The following is an 8,738-nucleotide window of genomic DNA, read 5'->3' as shown; positions in this document are numbered from 1 at the left end:
ATTCTTCACACGTACAATGCAGTGACATTAATTAAGTGAAAGAAATTTTGTTACATCCACAGTGAGAAAGATTCATATGTCTTCCCTTCTTCACTTTTGACAAGTAACTGAAGCTAGAGAATGAAATAAGGAACATTAAGTTGCTTTTTAATTGAGGTGGATTTTTATGGGATAGATGTTTACATGAAAGTTGAACTACACCTGGCCTTACAAGTAAGTGGATGAATAAGTAACTAAAGTGTTATCCATTTCATTTAAATATTTTGTTCTCTTTTCATTTTATTTCTATCTCACCCTTATTGCAAGTCTCCAAATCCCACTCTCCTTAAAGTATAATTCATCCTGGGAATTGTAACCTACTTTAAAAACACTTAAGGTAAGTAATTAACCAAATAATAATTTTATAATTATCTCTTGGGCTCTGATCCAAGCACCTTCACTGGTGCTTTAGAGAATATGATGCTGAACAGTCCAGATCTCAGGTAGTTTGCAGTATAGTGAGAGGGAGGAGAGTGAAGTACACAAGTGTGGTGGTGGTTATGTGCCGTGGAGTTGGTTCTGACTCAGCGACCTTGTACAGGGTTTCCGAGGCTGTAAATCTTTACAGGAGCAGAAAGCCTCATCTTTCTCCCACGGAACAGCTGGTTTGAACTGCTGACCTTGAGGTTCGCAGCCCGATTCATAACCATTACGCTACCAGAGTGTAATTAATGTAAAAAGAAAGAGCTGTAAGTGTGGAAAGCTATAAAAAGTTAAACACTTGAACAAGGCTGCTTGGTAAGAAGGAACAAAACTTGAAGACAACTGTCAAAAACTCTTTACATAAAGTCTTCTTCAAAACCAATGAAGATATTCTTAATGGAATAATGTTCAAGATATAAAAACATTACATATACATATATATATATATACATAGGTGTATGTGTGTGTGTGTATGGTGGTGGTGGTGTACTATGGAGTCTGTACCATGTATATGTATGTTGTTATTAAGTGACACTTTCTGCTCCTATTAATATTTACTGTTTGGGAAACCATATACAGGTTCACTATGCAGTCACTGGTGTCCGTGTATGATGCCATAGAATAAACAGTCCAGTACTTATATTACTGTATAAGAGCTCCTGTTTAGGACATGTTGTTGTTGTTGTTGTTAAATGCTGTTGAGTTAGTTCCAACTCATAGCGACCCTGTAGAGAGATTTTGAGGAGCAGCTGGTGAGCCGCAGCATCATCTTTTATGTTAACATACATTTTCACTATCTACAGAAAGACTTTGTTTCTTGAGTCTTTAAAACATATCATTGATTCTATGATTGGCTTGGTTATACTTATATTTAAAAACAAGGTAAAAGACAATCTTGAAAAGTCTGCTACTGAGGATTCTGTAAGGTTGCAAACGAAAGGCAGTATCCCTTAACTGAGGCCCCTTAAGAGAACTTGCTTTCAGCCCAAGTACTAAGAGAGGCTTTTTGCCGCTTTAGACATTAATGTGTACTACTATTGACCGAGAAAATCATACAGTTGATTGTGTTTCTTTTCTAGCTCTGGCCATCTAGAAGTTCAGAGTCAAATCTGCAAATCAACTTCTCTTCTTAATTTGTCCTGGTTTGCTGTTATAATTACTATTTTCTCTTTTCTATATTGAAAATATGGCCATAATTTGCTTTATTATATATATTCTTTTGGGGGTATGGTGACTCTAGAGGCTATTCACTGGACTGTTAACCACAAGGTTGGTGGCTCAAGCTTACTAGTCACTTCATGGAAGAAAGATGAGAGTTTCTGCTCCACAAACATTTAGCCTTGGAAACCCTATACAGGGCCACTATGAGTTGGAACCAAGTAGATGGCACTTAACAATTATTTTAAGCTGTCTTAAACTTTATATGATAGTAAATGTTCAACACACATTGGATAATTGGGTTAGGCAGAATAGACACAGTATCCCACGACAAAATACATGCCTAAAAAATATGAGTGTTTAGTTTGAAAGACTGATAATTAAGCAAACTTATTGTAATGGTGGATAGTGTTTTGGTTTCTGAAAACTAATAAAAATGTGTGAACTCCTTACTTGTACTTTGCCTTTTGTACACAACTTTGATCACACATCATCAGCAATTATAAGAGCTCTTTGCTGGTTTATTTGTTTCCAACGTAATATACTTAAGCAACTTTACTCATCGGGTTGGCAATAAAGAATGATCTTCTGATTTCAATAATTTGAAACCAATTATCATTCTTTGTGTTAATTATAGCAAATTTATACACTGTAGGATAAGCTCTAGACTGTTAATTGTGGGTTGGCAGTTCAAATCTACTAGCCTGTCCATGAAAAAAAAAGGCTTTCTGCTCTAGGGTTGATTTAGAGTCTAAAAACCCTATACAAGATTGCTATAAGCTAAAATCAACTCAATGGCAGTGTTTTTTGGGGTTTTTTTTAAAAATCAAATATCCCTGGCGGCACAGTGGTTAAGTGTCCAACTGCTAACTGAAAGATCTATGATTTGAACCCATCAACTACTCCTTGGGGAAAAGGTGTGGCAGTCTGCTTCCATAAAGATTTACAGCCTTAGGGACCCTATGGAACAGTTCTACTCTGTTCTAGAGCATACCTATAAGTCAGAATCAACTCAATGGTGGTAGGTTATTAGGGAGATAGATTTATCTCGTGTTTGTTGTATTTGTACCTCATGGAGTTGGTTCTGACTAATAATGGCCCCATTCAACAGAGTAGAACTACCCAATAGGGTTTCTTAGACTACAATTTTGTGGTAGCAGATGTTCCATAAAGATTTCTTCTCCTTCAGAGCAGTTGGTGGGTTTAAACCACTGATCTTTCATTTAAACAACTGAGAGCTTGACTATTGTACCATTTTAGAAGTGTTTTTATAGCAAACATGGCAGCAAGTTTTCTAACCGGTATGGGCAATGTTATATATGTGCTGTACTAAACCAAAAGCCAGTTGACAGTCAACTATAAATCATGGTGACCATGTACTCCATTGGGTTTTTATGGCTGTGAGTCTTCTGAAATAGATTGCTAGCATTTCTTCCCGGGCACCTAGGAGTGGGCTAGAATCACCAGCTTTTCAACTAATAATCAACACTTAACTGTTTATACCATCCAGGGACTCAAGTACTGTTGAGTCACTTCAGACACATAGTGACCCTGTATTAGGTTTCCAAGGAGCAGCTGGTGAGTTTGAACTGCCATCTTTGCAGTTCAAACCTACTTTGCGATCCAGTGCTTATGCCACAGTAGGGGACGATTTAAAGACTGTTTTCACTATAGTTCTAGTGCATTTTGTATATAGTAAGTCCTCCTTGCACCACTTGCAAGCAATAAGGAGTAGGTCCTCACTATAAGTTTCCTAATAACTACTCAAAATACTTTAATAATCATAAAGTTGGGATGTATGTAAGATTAATCAAAAATCCTTTCTTCATTTTCAGAATTGAGAATATCCTCACTGTATTTTAATACAAGAAAGTCTATCAAAGGGAACTGATCAGATTTCAGTATTGCTCTCGTAATTCAGTTTTGAAGATATTAGAAATGCTTATCTTCTTTGTAGCATTTTTACACAGTGGGTCTGTTTCACAGATATATTTGCTACTTATGGATAGCAAATGGAATCCAGTAATGTCCTTGAATAATTAACCAATGAGTTGCATTTATAGCGGAAAGCAAATGAGGAAGATATTAGCATTCAGGATGCACAGAACACAAAGCCAAGAGATCTTTAATTCATGGATGACTGAAGACAGAAGCAACGCGTTGAACATAGCATTTCCCCTTATAAAACGATTATAGTATCATATATTATTAAATTGATACATACTGCAGAGTTTCTGCTTGATTCTCTGAAAACCCCATCAGCCTTTAGTATGTTTTTAACATAACTCATGTACATGTTATATGAATAACTAGTATAGATGAGGTTAGTTAAAAGTGTCCCTCCTATTCAATGTGATAACTTACTTTATTGGCAGAAAGATTCACTTACTAAAAAATAAGCTTAGGCATTTTCTTAATAAGAATATTTGAGAAGCACTGCCAGGTTTATATTTAAGACAGCTCAAAGCAGATTTTCTGTTTCTTATGGTAAAGATTCTATTCTGCTGGATTTATACAGAGATAATAATAGGCTTAATTTGTATTGTATTTTTAAAATTCATCAAAGGATTTTCACATCTGTTCTCTCATTTGATCCTTTCTGCAACCTTGCAAGATGGGTTAACTGTGAGTCCTAATTCCTACTCGACAAAGGAGGAAATTGAGATGTCACAGGGTTATATGATTTGTTAGAAGACATGTTCTTAGTCAGTAACAGGCCCAAAATTCACAAATCATGCCTTCCAAGTTCGATTCCTTCAGATCATAAAGGCCACATTTGAGTGTACACAGAGTTGCATTACCCATATGCAGGTGCAAATTGGAATCAACCCAAAGGTTTTTGTTTTGTTTTTAAATAAAGATGTCAGGGTCTCATACTTGGAGATGCCAATTCAGCTCAGATTCAAGGTCTGGTATACCTGTTTTAGATGTGACTTATATTTGTGTTTTGCATAAGAAATATACTATTTTGTGCTCCTGTAAAAATTTACAGCCTGGAAAACTCTATATAGGGTTTTGTTATGAGTCAGAACCAACTCGAAGGTACACCACGACCACCACCATATTTATCTTTAAGTCTGGGCAGCAAGCATTATTGGTAATTTGTTCATGTATTCCTCCACTATTGTTCTCTGTCAATTTTTCCTGTATGTTCTCTGCCTCTCTTTCTAAGGTCTTGGTAGACTTTTCCAGATTCATTGATCTTATGTCTTACATAGAAAGCATCATCTTTAATCCTAATAAAAACATGTTTAATAATCAGCTAAATTCTTAAAATAAAATCAATATAAAAGAAAATTATAGGTAACTAGCTACTAAGCTTAGAAGACAACCACTATTGCTCATAAATAAATTCAGCTTGAAAAAACCAAGATGCATTTTTTAACTAAAAATTAGTAAAGATAGTCAATTTCATGACAAGCAGCACTGGTGAGGAAGATGGAAACAGACACTTTTATATAATGTTAGAGAAGGTATCATGTTGTTAAATGTCATGGAGGGTTCCCAGTCATAAACACCCTGTATAGGGTTTCCAAGGAGTGACTGGTGAATTTGAACCACCAGCCTTGTGGTTCAAACTGACCTTGGGGTCCAGGGCTTTATTACACAGCACCACACCATAGTTGCAGTGTATTTTGACGTGAGATTGTCATAATCTCTCACAATTAAACATGTATACTTTCTTTGATCTCATAATATTACTTCTAATATATACATGAATCTGCACAGCATGGATGTTACCTCATTTTCTTGTATTGCAAATAAAAGAAACCATTTAAATGCCTTTGCATAGACAACAAGTTCAAAAACGTGTTGTACATGAATGAAATAAATATGATACACCCCTGGAAATAAATGAAAAGAATATTTGTAAGGAATGATCTTCTAGGTATATTAAGGTTATTAAGTTTTAACTAAGGATAAAAGTAAAAACTGTATGCAAATTTATAAAAGTAAAAGTTGTATATCCCATTTGAATATAGAAAGCTCTAGAAATGTAGACTGTGCACATATATGTTTTTGCACACAGAGACTCTTTCTAGAGAAATAAAGACACTATTAACTAATATTGTTTGGGGAAAGAGAGCTGGGAATTTGAGGTGAGAGGTAAATAAAATTCATTCTGTAACGTTCTGTGCCATTTTAATATTTTCTTTTCTTTTCTTTTTTAAGTTGTAAGCCTTTGAGGTATGGTCAATTACGATGCACAAAACAATCCTCCTTATAGTCTAATTAAATTTCTTTGTGGGTGGTAGATTTCTGGGACTCAAATTCCCTGCAATTTTAAAAAATATAAAAATTAACTTTGGAGGGTGTGAACAGGAGCAATAAGATTTCAAATATACTTAATCACTTTATCACCCTCAAATTTGTTTATTATACTTTATATTTATTAAGAGGACCATGCATACAATAAGCGTTGAACTGTGAACAACAAATGAAGAGATTTATGCTCACTAGCTGCTCATGAGAGAAAGATGAGACTTTCTGAACTTGCAAAGATTTAAAGTCTTGGAAACCCTTTGTTGTTCTTGTTGTTGTTGTTAATTGCCTTGGAATCCTGCAGTCCAGTTATTTACAACTCATGTTATTGCTGTTTTTAAGTACCTTGGAATTGGTTCTGACTCATTGTAAATCATAGTGATCCTGTATAGGGTTTCCATGGAGTAGTTGGTGGGTTTGAACTGCTGACTTTGCGGTTCACAGTCTAGTGCTGATTCTACAGAGCCACACCGAAAGTCCATATATACAAGGTCCCTATACCGGCTGTTCTGCCAGAGAAAGATGAGGCTTTCTGCTCCCATAAAGATTTACAGCCTCAGAAACCCTGTACAGGGTCGCTATGAGTTGGAACCAAGTCCACGGCACTTAACAACAACAACATAAGTCAGAACCAACTCCACAGGACTTAACAACAGAAACAACATCCGGAATAAAAAATATATGCTTGAATTTATATTATCTTTGGTGATAATTTCTTTCATTAATGATACATAAAAATAATTCTGACATTGATTCCCTAAATTTCTTGTGAAAACTCTTAGTGTTTAAACACAAAATTTCATTATTAATACCTTTAAAATGTCTTAAAAGTTAAATTCTAGGGTCTCCTAAAATTCATCTGCCTAGTATTTGTGACCAATAGTAAAGCTATTCTTTTTCTTGAAATGTTTTTCCTGTGTGTTTTTTAATTTTTTAGTAAAAATGTGACATATTAAAAATTAATGAAAAAATTCCAAATTCAAAATAATAATTGAAAAAAGAGCTAATTGTAAAGTAGCTTTTTTGTTTTGCTTGTAATTTTATGTGATTGCATTCATATAGAATTAATATAACTAATCAATTTATACTTTTATATCAGCTTGGGAAACATAACTTAGCATATCAATTTTATACTTTCCCACTTGATCTCTAGTAACTATGGGGTTCTGACCTAGGCTAAATGTTTTCCAAAATCATAGAAAGTCAGAAATATGAGGGATTTCAGATGTTTAACTTTGGAAATAAAAAAGCTGAGGTCCAGTAGGATTTTTTTTTTTCTCTCATGTTTGTGTAGTTCACACACATAGTGAAATCTAGGTTTGAGTTAAAGAAAAAATTAATGCTTAAGAAGTTGGTAAGATCAGAGCTATGGAATATGAATTATTATTTCTACCAACTATGGGCATGTCTCCTTTCTTCTTCTGGTCCCATTCCTTACAATCCTGAAAGGATGACTTGAACTTGATGGCATTGTTTGCATTCATTCAATATCGACTGGAAAGCATTTAAAACCTTTACCCACTAACTTAGGGCCTTCTTCATTTTATTTCTTTGCTTGGACTTAGAATCATCCAGTTTTCCAAATTTCCTGAATCTATGTTAATGTTACCCTTCTTTAAAAGTTAAGTTATATTTAATTAAATTAACATTTGTTTGGACAGTTATCTGAACTGGACATTTTAATAATTCTTGGAAATCTTTTACTGTTTGAAGGAACCAATCTTGTCATTAAAGACTTCAAATATAGCCCAAGTTCACATCAGTCTTCCTTTCTTCAGTTACCTGTTGCACAAATTATTCAAGTCACAATATGTTCCTATTCTTTTATTTTTCCTCAGCCAGAATTCAAGCTTTTATATTTCCTATTACATGTAACTGTCCCTGGAGAGTAACATCATGCTTGGTAAAGGAGAGGGTTAACAGAAAATACGGAAGCCCTTCTAATGTGGTAGATAGACACAGTGGTAGCAGCAATGAGCTCAAACGTAACAACTGTGAGGATGGCTGAGGATTGGACAATATTTCCCTCTGTGGTATCCAGGGAACTAACTCAATGGCACTTGCATTTATCTAGTTAGCCCTTTTAATTTTAACAGTGGACTCAGAATACAAGTGAGTAAGAACAAATGTTGTAGACTGAATATCATTTACAGATTGAAATTCAGGCCAAAACATTGACTCTTCATTTGCAAGGAAGTTTTGGTTCAGGTAAAATGCAACTAGGGAAGCTGATTATGTAGTAATTTCTCCCAGATTGTGGAATTCATATAATTTGAAAGATGTTGCCCTTCAATACAATTGGCCTATGACTCAGCAATCCAGAGTCTCAGTGAGACCAATCTAACATCCAAGCACATAAATAGGTCTTGGATCCTCTATATTAATACCTCATTCCATTCAGAAGTATAATCAAAGTTTAACTATAGGTTACTTTCATATTTTAATAGAAAATTAATTAGCTCTTTTAAATCCCTTGGAAGTCCTATGGCAGATTTGTTAGGCAAACTTACATTTCCAAGTTGAAGCCAATTTTCTTCAATCATTCATTTTTTTCTTCAATGAGTATGAGAAAAAAACTGTCTTTCAAGGGTAAGAAGTGAGGAAATGTCTGAAATAAGTAGTTTATATTATTGCTAGCCTAGACTCAAATTAGCTTAACACTTGGGTTTTTTGTTGTTAAATGCCTAGGAGTAGGTTCCAACTCATAGCAACCCTGTATAACGTTTTTCAAGGAGCAGCTAGTAAGCTTGAAACTCGGACTTGTAGGTTCAAACCAAGCTTGCATTCCAATGCATTAACCTGCAATGCCACACCAGGAAAACAGCAACAGCCATAGTAGGTCATTGAATTAAAAA

At 34.7% G+C, this 8,738-nt stretch overlaps 1 protein-coding gene across 1 annotated transcript in view; it reads left to right on the top strand.

Annotated features, from left to right (window-relative positions):
* The window catches only part of RIT2 (Ras-like without CAAX 2), a 619,156-nt gene that overhangs the window by 280,791 nt on the left and 329,627 nt on the right, over positions 1-8,738 (top strand). The gene's annotated exons all lie outside the window — the stretch shown is intronic.

Source organism: Chrysochloris asiatica, unplaced genomic scaffold, assembly GCF_000296735.1.
Source record: "Chrysochloris asiatica unplaced genomic scaffold, ChrAsi1.0 scaffold00015, whole genome shotgun sequence".
NCBI lineage: Eukaryota > Metazoa > Chordata > Mammalia > Afrosoricida > Chrysochloridae > Chrysochloris > Chrysochloris asiatica.
Note: the sequence above shows the minus strand (reverse complement) of the source record. Positions and strands in the feature narration are given on the sequence as shown.